We start from the raw sequence: 12,914 nt of genomic DNA on the forward strand, positions 1-12,914 counted from the left end.
TAAAACTCTATAGAAGATAGAAACTAAAAATGAAACCTAAACATCATTTCCTAATATCCCGAAGCTCTATATCAAAGAGAAGGAAAAATGACACCTTAGAAGTGCCAAAATGTATAACTTCTGTATATTACCATATCCATCTCAAACTCAAATGTGACAATCAAACTGATAATTATAAGAGCACATTAACTCTACTTCAACAATAAAAGTAAATAAGATGCAACTCAAGTCTGATTCTTAAATAATTGCCAATTTGAGATTTACATAATAGAGAACATCAACTATATTTCCCAAAAATAGGGTAGGCACCTTAATCTTTGATGCCCCAAGTACAAAAATCATAACTCTTTAAACCATAGGATTGTGTTGCTTCCAGAACCTCCCATAAGAGGTAAGCCAAAAGCATCAAGCATCGAAACCCTGAATTGATTTACTCAATTGTGACAACCTGATTCCTAAGCTTGAACCTCATAACCTGCTCAAAGAATTTGTCTGCAGTTTCTTGGTAGTTCTTCATTTGGGAAATTCATATAATCAATTCTTTTAGTTTTGGGTTGTATTTGACTAAGGACATTAATGTCATCATTTTTTGTTCAACATTCAAAGGTGACCTCACTGTAATCAAAATCTTTTCCAGGCAAGGTATGGTGAACAAGGAGTCCAACTGCAAGATAAAAAATACAATTTTAGAAGAAAAAATTAATACAAATATTTCATTAAGCTTTCCATTTTTCCAACAAAAACACTAACCAAAAAATAAAATGCAAAGATAGCAACCAGCATCCCAAACAATATGTTATAATTTAGAGATGAACAAGCTTACTTGTTCCAAGTTGTTTCTTTGTGACAACGCAACAAACATGGCACCATGTACTTCAAAATTGGTTAATCTTGGATGACTATTGAAAAAATCAACAAAGTCCATCTTAGGAAAGGGCTGTAGTCTTTCTGCATTTCCTCTAAACTCAATTTTCATTACCAAATGATCTACATCAGTTGCAGATTGCAAAACCATGTTTATAGCATCCCAACACCACTGCACTCCCCGAATGGATAGATACTCTAAATAATTCAACCTCATTTACTTTTCCTAGGAAATAAAACAATTTGAAATATTACAAAAGAAAAATAAGTGAGAAATCAAAATAAAAATATGCATTTAAAAGAAAATGAAATGAAACAGAAGAATTGAAAGCAAATATGTAAGAGCATCTAAAAACATAATCTGTAAACCTGCATTGTTTTCTATTGAAAGCCACCTTAGGGAGTGAATTCCCTTTATACGAATCCAAGCAGCTCCTTGTACTTCAAAGGATTGAAGTTTGGGAGCAGTTATGTTGACAGAGAAATCACTTATACCATAAAAATCCAATCTGCACTACGCTAGAAGTTGCAAATCAATGATCAAAACTTTGACACCATCACATGCTAGCAAAGCCAAACACTTTAGCATCGAACATGCATGAATGATGCTGGATAAAGAAAAATCATGTGTACGAATACCAACAACTTCCATTGTATGAAGGCTCATGAAATGGCTCCAATTTGGTGCTTGTGATATATTAACATCTCGTAACTTCAGGCTTTCAAGATAAGGAAAGGAATAAATGTAATCAACGCCAGTGGGAAAATTAGGGAAAATTAGGTACAGGACCTTTTACTACAAGATTATCTAGTCGAAGTTCCAAGTGATTCAATGAATTTCATGTGTGTGACAACCAAGCTCGTAAGCTATTCCCAGAAAAATGGAAATAAATAATTAGCCCTTCTAATGCAGATGTTGAAAATACAATGCAACTTATAAAAACATCTGACACAGTCAATCTCTCGTCACAAACACTTCTCGAAAAATAAAGGCTGTGAATTTTTCTCATTGCCTCTCTCCATTTTTTACTAACACAGCAACACATGGCCACATCTCTGGCATTCTTGACAAATGAGAGCATGTGCTACACTACTGCATTAAGGAAACACATCCATAATCCCCCTCAAAGAATCATCATCGATATCCATGTTGTCAGTCATTGCAAAGGTTGTTTTTTTCTCACAAACACCTATCAGGAATCTGACCATAACCCAACAATGTCAACCTCCTAAAAACTAGTCCTTGGATTTGTACTATGGAAAATTTTCTCTTCAGGCCTTTTTATGAAATACTATTGAATTTCAAAGCTGCTATTAATGAAGACTCTTTTTTCATGTATATAGAGAAAGGAACATGTTGGCAGATCCCCTCTCTAAATATGTTCTACCCATGGCTTCAGGAGTCTCCTTTTCCACGTATATAAAGAAAGGAACATGTTGGCAGACCCCCTCTCTAAGGATGGTCCACAGATGGCTCTAGGAACTTGGCATTGGTGGGACCATCAGGAAGGTTTCCTTGTTGAAGCCTTTTGTTTTTGACCTTCAAGTATGAGATGGTGCTGTGTCTAAAGATGGTTCCATGATTTTTCCATTGGTGGGACCATCAGGAAGGTTTCCTTGCTGAACATGATCCTAGGCTTTTTTCCTGAACGTTAAGTTTGAGCCGGTGCCATGATTACTTGCTGTCGTTTTCTTGTAGATATGAAATGGTTTATGGATGATTTGGCTACTGTTTTTGTGTGAAGCTAAGACTCAAGGGTCTGAATTTATATGGATAACTATATGATGTTTTTTCTCGGCCTCCATAAGGTTGCTTAGCTGGAGAATCTATTCTCTAGTGTTATATTTGAAGGCTTATGTGGGAAGTTTCCTTTTTTATTTTTTTATCTCTTGGATTGCATGCCTGAATTTTTCTATGACAAAGAGTAATTTTTACTCTCTCCTTGAAGACTTTTTACTAGGTGCTGGAAGGCATCTATCAAATGTAATTTTTTGTTTTGTTTGCTTTTAGTATTCTGTGGGAAAAAAGGGCATCTAGCATTTTGGCAGTCCTTTAACTAGTTCACTTTTTCAAATTCATGATGAGGCAAGGAACAAATGTAATCAAGCTTAGTGGGAAAATTAGGTACACGACCTTTTACTACAAGATTATATAGTCAAAGTTCCAAGTGCTTCAATGAATTGCATGTGTGACAACTAAGCTCGTAAGCAATTCCAAGAAAAATGGAAATAAACAATTAGCCCTAATGCAGATGTTAAAAATACAATGCGACTTACAACAACATCTGACACAGTCGATCTCTCGTCACAAATACTTCTCGAAAAATAAAGACTGTGAATGTTTCTCATCGCCTCTCTCCATTTTTTACTAACACAACAACACATGGCCACATTTATGGCATTCTTGGCAAATTGTCTCTCTCCATTTTTTACTAACACAGCAACACGTGGCCACATCTCTCGCATTCTTGACAAATGAGAGCATGTGCTGCACTACTGCATCAGGGAAACACATCCATAATCCCCCTCAAAGAATCATCATCGATATCCATGTTGTCAGTCATTGCAAAGGTTGTTTTTTTCTCACAAACACCTATCAGGAATTTGACCATGACCCAACAATGTCAACCTCCTAAAAACCAGTCCTTGGATATATAAATTTTATTGCTCTCTCCTCCTTCAATCATATATATGAAGAATTCCAATAGGAAACCTAAATGAAATCTCAAGAGCCCAAAAGGGCATAGATTGCAACTCGAAGAATAATCAAATCACAAACTCCATAGAATACATTGAGACTCATATCGTCAACCTAAGAGGAAAGTTCAACAAATTCGATGAACCTTTTTTGAGCCAATACCTGATTTCAGCAACAAAAATATTTAAAATTAGAAACCCACATAAAACCCATCAAAATTGAAGCTTGAAACCAATGGAAAGAAACCTAGATCAGTCAAATACCTGATTTCAGCGACAAAAATACTTAAAATTAGAAACCCACATAAAACCCATCAAACTTGAAGCTTGAAACCAATGAAAAGAAACCTAGATCAGTCAATGCAAAGGAAAAACTACTGATGCAGAGGATTTTCACATTGCAATACACGCACTGATGTCGATTTCGCTCATAAACCTATGTGAGCATTTTAAACAAATAATGCAATGGCAATACTAAACAAAAAAAGTTTCCAGAAAACGAACAGATTCAATAGAACCCTACTTACCCAGAAGATATTGAAACAGTGAAGGAGCCATGGTGGGTCTTCCAGTAATATTTGTGTGGGCTGTCTCTCCTCTTACATTTTTCTTTTGCAGGTACCTACGATGATTTTAAAAACATTTGTTTTGTTCCCTCCTAGTGGCTGGGCACGTCTAGATATGGAGATTCAGAATTCAAATGATTAAATTTGAAAGACAATGACTTAATAAATTAATTACTTAATAAAATAAAAACTTTAAAAGTGGAAAACTAGAATTTTTTTGTTATTTAATTAAATTTTAATAACCATATTTAATTATATAATATATTTTAACGAAATAAAAAATTACATTTATAACTTAGGGACATAATAAAACTTTAACAATATGTTAAATATAGATTCCCATCTAACGTGTGCAACATTTTTGTGATAAAACTTTAGTGAAATGCGCAATCCAAAATCTCATCTAAAGTGTGTATAACAATCTTTTTAGTAGCATTCTAAATAAGCCTAAAAACCTACACCATCACATAATCCAAAAAATTGAAGACGCCAAGCATCGAGTCAACGTTAACGTTAGTTTTTTTCCATATAGGTGAGAAGCTCCAATTATCTTATAATGTCAATCACTATCACTTTCTTTATGTTTTTGGCACCTTTTCGGGGCTTTTAAGTGGCCCAAGAGGTAGGTATCATAAGGATGCGGCTAGGGAATACCCACACAATGAAGTGGAGAAGCTCTCACATTAAGATTTAATTTATCTAGGGAACACCCACACATGAAGTGGAGAAGCTCTCACATTAAGATTCAATTTATCATAGAAAAACTTTTAAATGTTAGTATGAATTAGGACAAATTTAATAAGAGCATATCAAATGAAAACTTTATTATAGTTTTATCATTTTCCTTGATTAACGGAAATTTTGTTTTTATGTATTTTTAATATTTAAAATAATTTAAATTATTGAAATTTGAAAAAAAATCAAGATTGAATTTTATTTTATTGAAAAAAATGAACTTATTAAAATATTCAAATGTTCATGTATTAACTTACTCTTATTAAAAGAGTAGAACATAACTATATTAAAATGGAAACATGATGGAAGGTGCATTTTAAAAGTGAGGTTATGCTAATAGATACTTTAGTAAACTCAAACAATATTTTTTAGTATGAGAGCATGATGTCAAATTCTTTTTAAGTGGGGAAACATCTTACCACATACTTTAGCTGACCAACGTATTATTCTTTAATGTGGTTGACAAAAAATACGTTGTTCGGACAAGATATAAAAACCAAAGCATTATTCTTTAATGAGTTGACAAAAAAAATATGAAGTTAGGATAAGATTGAAAGTAAGTATATGTGTGTGAGAAATTTTATCAAACATGGATAAACAAATGTTTGTCGCCGATTATATGCATCATAAATACACCAACCACTAAAAGGACCTAATAGTGTTTGGGAAAAACATGAGATGAGATGTGGTAGGATGCCACTAACATTGATGTAAAGTAAAATTATTCAATCACTTATTTTTTTATTTTTACTTTTGCTAAGTGATATGAATCCTGAGATAATTTGGTACTCTAACTCGTGGCTTCAATAGCCATGACCAAGGGGTATCTAAAGATCCAACTTTCATTTAACGAACCAAATAACTTGCAATAATCCTTAATTACTCCTATTTAGTTTGATCATGCCACATTTCTATAAAATGACTATTACAAACATTAAAAAATTAATAAACACCATATTTATTTATATATTAATTTAAACACAAATCCCCAAATTAATATAAGCCATGCAATCCAGTGCCATGGCAATGAAGTGGAATTATAGGTGTATACATAACTTCATCATTCATTAATTCTTTCCTTTCCTTTATTGTGCTTTGTTGAGCACAATTCAATGGGATATGAAATGGTGGGGGCTTCATGAATAATGAAAGAATCCATAAATATATTTTATTAATAAAATATTTATTATAGTTTGGGTTGGGTTTTATTAATAAAACACAAAATTATGATAGTGAGGGAATAATATAATGGTAAACATTAAATTATGGATTTAGTTTATTTGTATTATAAAGTAAATTTCCCACAATCTAATGGAATATGAGATGGTGGAGGCTTCATTATGAGATTCAACATATATACTTTAATAAATCATTAATGATATTTTATGCATTGTTTTTAAGCGAAATAAAAATTATGATAATTTTATCTTTTATGCAATGTTAATTTTCAACAATACATTGACATATACATTAAATCTATGATAAAAAATGCATTTAAAGTGAATAAAAAGTTTTTTGACTCTTTTCTAATGTACCAAATTGTTTTATTATGTAGTGTGTCGTACCTGAACAATAGGGTTGTTTCTCCATAACAATAGGGTTGTTTCTCCATATAAGTTCTCACCAAAAACTCTCTTCAGAATTCTCATTTGAGAATTTTAGTTTCAATTTAAAGGATACTCGAATGGTAGCCTGGATGTTATATTAATTCAGGATTTGAAGGCTCTATTTGAAATTAAAACACAACCAAAGTTTGAAACTTGGCAAGAATGACTCTCAAAGCAAAGAATTATGAAGACAAATACTTCATCAAGTACAAACTCAAGGCCTTGCAAAGGAACACAATTTAGTGTAAACACATCATTTGAATCGAGAAACAAACCATCATTACTTTTTATTTTCATAGACAAGAATCTAGCATGATTTTCGATGTTGCTTGCATTTAATTTTGTGATTTAAGCAAAGAATTAGTTAATTTGGGCTTACCTGCAAATGTTATACATGTTATGTCTCTTATTGATGGCCATACTCTATTTTTAAAGCAGATATCATTCTTCACAATACAGGAATTCAAGAACTACTTTGAGTTTTGATAATCAAGTTAACAGTTATGTAGTTTTATCCCTCAACGCTATTAGTGAAAGATGAACTTGGCATTAGCCTAAAATTTTTCTTGTACTTCATGGAATCTTTATGGTAACTTCAATATGGTTGATGTTAAAGAAGAGCTTGGCAATCTTCCTACAAGATGGCATATTCATTAGAAATCAACTTGTTTAACCTTCTTTTAATTCTTAGTTGCTATGGTTCTAGCTTGTTTAAAAGCCCAATTCAAGTTACAATCATGAGCCATATGACCAATATTATGACATTTGTAGCATTTAATTTTGTACATAAATGAGGCATAATTTCTTCCTGCAAAATTGCTTTTGGGACACTGATGGGGACCATTATAATTGTGTTTGTTGAATGCCCTACATTACTTTGCCATATGCCCAAAATTTGTACAAGAATGACAATAACCAAAAAATATACTTTGGTACCTGGAGGATGATGCTTGCCTTGATGTGCTTGTAAAGTCTCTTTGCCTTGGGACCCTTTAATGATATCCATTGCCTATTGCATCCTTGACACTTTCTGTATACCTTCTTGAAGTAGGGTTTCCTTTAAGATTATATTGATTAATCTCCTTGTGTCATGTCCCTTCTCGAACACATTAGTAACAAGGTGCTGCTACACAATTTTGCACATTTTTTACTAAGAAAGAGGGCCCCACACTTTCGACTTAGGGACTTAGGGGCCAAATCGACTTTATTATTTAGCTGCTAGTGGAATGTGGGGGCCACCCACAAAGGATTTCGAATTAGCCATTCGATATGCTTGGAGGTAAAATCAAATGGGTGGATGGAGGGGCCCACATGAGGCTAAGGGGGCCTAAGGAGTTATAAAGAGATATCAACGCTCATTTTGTTTTCATTCTGAATATTTGACAAACAAACTCACTCTTGTACGCTATATTGCTTAGCGAGTCTATCAACTGTTTAGCCACGAGCCTTTTGCAGGAAAGAAGAAACCTCTACTTTGGGGGACCATCTGTGCTCGCTCTAGGGAGGCTATTCCATAGATATTGCAGGATTTTACAGCAACGATTCACAGCTCAGCTAACCATGCATAGGAAGGGACTGCGTGTTTTCTAGGCAACTAGAAATACACAGAGGTTGATTTAGCTAGCGGGGAGGCCCCTCACTTGCTGGGAGTTTTCGGGAGTAAGGAAGGTGGAGGAATGATGGTATTTTATTAGTGTTTTTTTAGCCAGCCAGCCAGTACACGTAGTAGTATACATTTCTGGGTAGAGATACTGTGCAGTGGCCTCCAACAACAAATTCGCGGGCCTTGATTGAGCAGCCATTAGGGCCAAGGATCATCCGGGAAGAAAGGGATCAGATAGTACAGGGGAAAGCAGCATTTGAGGGGTGTTTCTAGGTGGATTTATAGGCTGTTTCTTGTAAATTGAATTTTGCAGCAATAGCCATAGAGCAACGCCCAAGAGGCTGAAAATCCAAAGTCAAAATCAGAGAAGTTCCCTTCTAGGTTTTCTGGGCCTTGTCCAAGAATTTCAAGGCCAAAAGGGTAGAATTTTTTGGGGTAGTTTTTGGGCACTTTCTAGTAGGCCGAAAGTCGGTAGATGTAGCTAGAGAGCAGCTCCCAAGAGGTCGAAAATCCAAAGTAAAAATTAGAGAAATTCCCTTCTGGGTTTTGTCCAAAGAGTCCAAGATTAAAATGGCATAATTTTCTGGGTAGTTTTTGGGCACTTTATAGCAGGCCGAAAGTCAGTAGATGTAGTTGGAGAGTAGCTCCCAAGAGATTGAAAATCCAAAGTCAAAATTAGAGAAATTACCTTCTGGGTTTTTTTTGGTTTTGTCCAAGGAGTCTAAGGCTAATGGGTAGAATTTTCTGAGTAGTTTTTGGACACTTTCCAGTAGGCCGAAGTCAACAGATCAATAATTTACCAGGACAACGCAGAGCATAGTAGAGCAACAGCTGAACAACCATCTTTCCAGCTATTCTACCACCTGGTTTTGGTCTAGCTTGTCCTTGAGACAAGCCTAGGTGCACTACTCCATTTATATATTGTACTCATGCTCTAATATTTCATAATATATGGCTCAGTAGTTTCAGTATTACAATGTTTCATGGGTGTTTGCTAAATGTTTTTAAATTTCCACTGTTGCACTATTTGTTTAATTGGTTTATCACTTAAATTCATGTTTAGGAACATTACAGTGGTATCAGAGAATGATCTTGGCCCAACTGTGGGTAACCAGTAAGATCATGAGAGATTTGGGCATGTATTCACAGTGACGAGTTACATCGTACACTACCCATGGCTCAAGGGAGATTCAGTATGTAGGGATTCTAGGGTGGAATCCGCTGGAGAGATGAGAGGTTGGCTCAATTAAGGAAGGTGTCAGATCACATCCATCCTTTTCCTTACAACATAGACACTGGGGGTGCAGAAGCTGTGGGAGTACAACCATCTACACTATGTGGGGAAAGCCGACAGAATCAGGGCACCAGATCTCTTGGAAAGGAGCAGCAGGCTAGAGACAGTTAGAGGATGATTCAAGTAGATGACTTTATTGGTGGATACTTGGTCTTAGACATCAGGGGCCTGAGGAGGGGATTGAACATGAGGTAGAGGAAACACGGGAGTGTGAGGATAACATTGGTATACCCAGTGTGGCACAAGAGTCACCATTATTGGAGGTCTCTTTGATAGCACCAATTGACACATTGGGGGAGAAAGTAGAGCATACACCCATAGGACCATCCATTGATGAGGTGTTGGGAAACATCCCCATTGTTGATGAGGAGCCAATAGATACAGAGGCATCCAGATCTATGACATAGTTGTCGGGCGATAATCACCTACAACAGACTGATGAGCATGTCTTGCATGTTGGGTTGTGTAGGGAGGAGCAATTGGAGGCTCATGTTGAGCCCATGATGGAGGAGTATGTGCAACCATCATTTGGGCTAGCTAGTGATGAGGGCAACATAGAGACCACACGTTGGGATTTTAGCACAATTTGCTTCAGAGGCACACTTACGTGATCTATAGCATTATCAGCCCATCCTTACGCATTGGATTGAGAGAGGTAGAGTTGTCTAGACATACCAAAGGGGATGACCAGGTTAGCAGCATTGTTGGGTCACCTTTGCCCATTGGAGAGAGAGAGACAGAGCTACCTAGTCAGATCTCATGTGTTGACCTGGGTAGTGGGATGAGACGGTCAGAGTTGCACAAGATGCAACATCCACATGTCGGGCTTGTTCTATGTGCTAGAGTTTGTGCATTTGATCCCTCTCTTGGGGTTGGATGGCGAGATATTTTGAGTTGGTACCCAGTGGAGTGGGCTAGACTCATGGAGATGGTCGTAGTTCAGAGTAAATCTCAGTGGGAGCTCTCAGAAATTGAGGATGTTGGAGGCCCAAGTTGGCATTGGGATCCAGGCGAGGCTTCCTATCCGATATCAAACATGCATGATGGCTATGGCATTGATGAGGTGGTCAACCCCATGCCTGAGCGCATGCATTCCTTAAGGGATCTCCAGTTGATGCTAGTGGCCATGTGGTTTGTGAGCATAATCCATTGGTTATTTTGGCATGTTGGTTGCGCATGGGGCGTAGGATGATTAACATTCTCTAGCAGAAGCTGGTTCAAGGAGGTGACATGGGTAGGCCACTAGAACAGATATTGTATAGAGATGATGTTCTGCCATTGAGGTTTAGGACTCAGGGATCATAGACGATCGACACATGAGAGATATCCTCCCTAGTAGGAGTGGAGTTAGGGTGCTCAGGTCTACCAGGATGGACGAGGGGACATGACGCGTGTCATGGTGGGGTCACTATCAGAGTGGTGGACGCTTTGGCACTTGGAGGATACCATATGTTATAGGGTGGTATGATAGCAGACAATGGTACACAAGACTACACAGAGTCAGGTCATAACGTTTAGTGTTATATAGAGGGATGTGGCATGATGCATACAAACCCAATTCTAGGCCATAGCACCCAGTGGTGTGTAGGGCTATGCAGTGGTGTGTAGGGCTATGCAGTGGTGTGCAGAGGAGCATGGAGATACATGGTGGTATACCATAGCATGCTGGTATACACTGTGGGGTAGGAGGAGTGACTCACGTCGCATTGAGGACGTGCGAGGAGTGACAAGCGCAGTGACACAGGCAGGACACAAGAGGGTACATGATAGTATAGTCGTAGTCAGGGGTATCTAGTGGTGTACAAGGATAGGTTGCGGCATACAGTGGCATTTCATGGAGTGCAGTGGTACTTGGTGGTATGCAGTGACACATGATGTGGTGCAATGGGCTCTTGGAGATTTGCTTATAGGGAGACTTATGGATAGGGATAGTAGGTGTAACATTGGACGCAACTCACCTAGGATTAATGAGAACATTGTCGAGCATTTGGGGACACCATGTTTAGTGGAGGCAGGGCCTCGATGGAGTTATCAACAGATTTGCGGTGGAGAGAGGGTTGTCCGTAGGATTACTCTTGAGCATTCCGACAGACTCTTGATCATACTCTTTGGGACATACCCACCCATCATCCTCTAGTGTTGCTTACAATCATAGAGGGTTTGGTTGTTTCACTTTGATACTCTCCATTCAGGCAGCAAGGCATGGGGGACTCACCCTAGGAACTTGGATGAGACACCACGTGTAATGGGCTGAGAGGAAGCTCTCCAATTGAGACACTTGGTAGGTGCATGAGTTGACGGTTACAAACTTAGGGATGGCATGGTTGATTGTCAAGGTAGCATATGTTCCACCCCTAGGTTCACACTTGGGGAGGTGATCGAGAGGGAGTTACATGGTGCTTTTTTAGTTGGACAGCTTGGGGCATTAGGGGAGCATGAGGTGCGGAGGACAATAGTCCTTGTCAACAGGATGATTCCTAAGCTTTTGGCAGCACCCGAGCACATCATTAGGAGTTGGGATAGCAGATCTCTTTGTGTGATTTGGCAGGCACAAAACAACTAGATATTTGCAGCACGGGTTCTTAGTGCCTGCCTATTGGATACCTACAGGAAGTAGAGACGGGGCACAAAGGGGCCCCAACAACTAGCAGCATATCACAATGACAAACAGAGAGGATTGGGTTTTGTGGACCTCCAGTATGGTTATGGGATCCAGGGATCCAATGGATTGGTGGGATACTCCACTCCTTAGTGAGCATGGTCGGGATAACAAGCATACTGATTCGTTCACAGGTGGACACATGGGCGATCACCGAACTCCTCACTATAGGACAAGGCAAATTGTTGCTCAGGATTTGTGCTAGCCATGGAGTGATAGGCGCTGGCACTATTGAGTCACTTTGGCAAGATTGGTCTCGATCATCGCATAGATTATGGCCGAGAGTTATGGGAGAGGAGGTTCTGGTATGAGCATGCTAGACAGTCATTCATGACCAGAGTGTCATGATGTCAAGAGGATAGGTTCCTTCTACGATGGGCAAGGGATTCTGGCATAACATCGTTGAGCAGTTCAACTACCTGTAGAGGTGAGCTGGTTTCTACAGGGGAGGGTCATGCAGATCTTCCATTTGGTTTTAGTGATTCATTGATGGTGTGGGGAGCTTCACCGGTGTGGCAGGGTGATTGACAGGAGGAGATCAAGGGAGGCCCGGGTAGATGAGGGTTCAATTTCACCAGGATTGGGTTGCATCTTCATGAGTTTACTCTTGTAGTGCATGAGATGGACTATTCGGTAGAGCAACTTCATGAGGATTTGGGCAAAGTTTTACATCTTCAGAATGCTCTACTTATTAGTGATAGACATAAGGGTTCTAATGTCCATATCTGGCAAGATAGTGACTGGAGCAAGGGGGCTTCATGTTGATCAGGTTGGCTTGGGATCCTGGTATCGAGAGGCTCATTCACTATAGGATATTACAACAATTAGAGATGATACAATGGCACATTTGGGACTTTGGTGAAGTTTGTAGTGATAATGGGGGTCCACA

The 12,914-nt window shown here is 38.2% G+C and overlaps 1 pseudogene; it reads right to left on the reverse strand.

Moving 5' to 3' along the window:
* Positions 1–297: 297 nt before the first annotated feature.
* Positions 298–3,428, reverse strand: LOC149262881 (F-box protein At1g10780-like; annotated as a pseudogene).
* Between the last annotated feature and the right edge of the window lie 9,486 nt (positions 3,429–12,914).

The sequence above is a fragment of the Pinus tabuliformis genome, chromosome 6 (genome assembly GCF_031772625.1).
Source record: "Pinus tabuliformis cultivar Carrire ecotype Pingquan chromosome 6, CPIR1, whole genome shotgun sequence".
NCBI lineage: Eukaryota > Viridiplantae > Streptophyta > Pinopsida > Pinales > Pinaceae > Pinus > Pinus tabuliformis.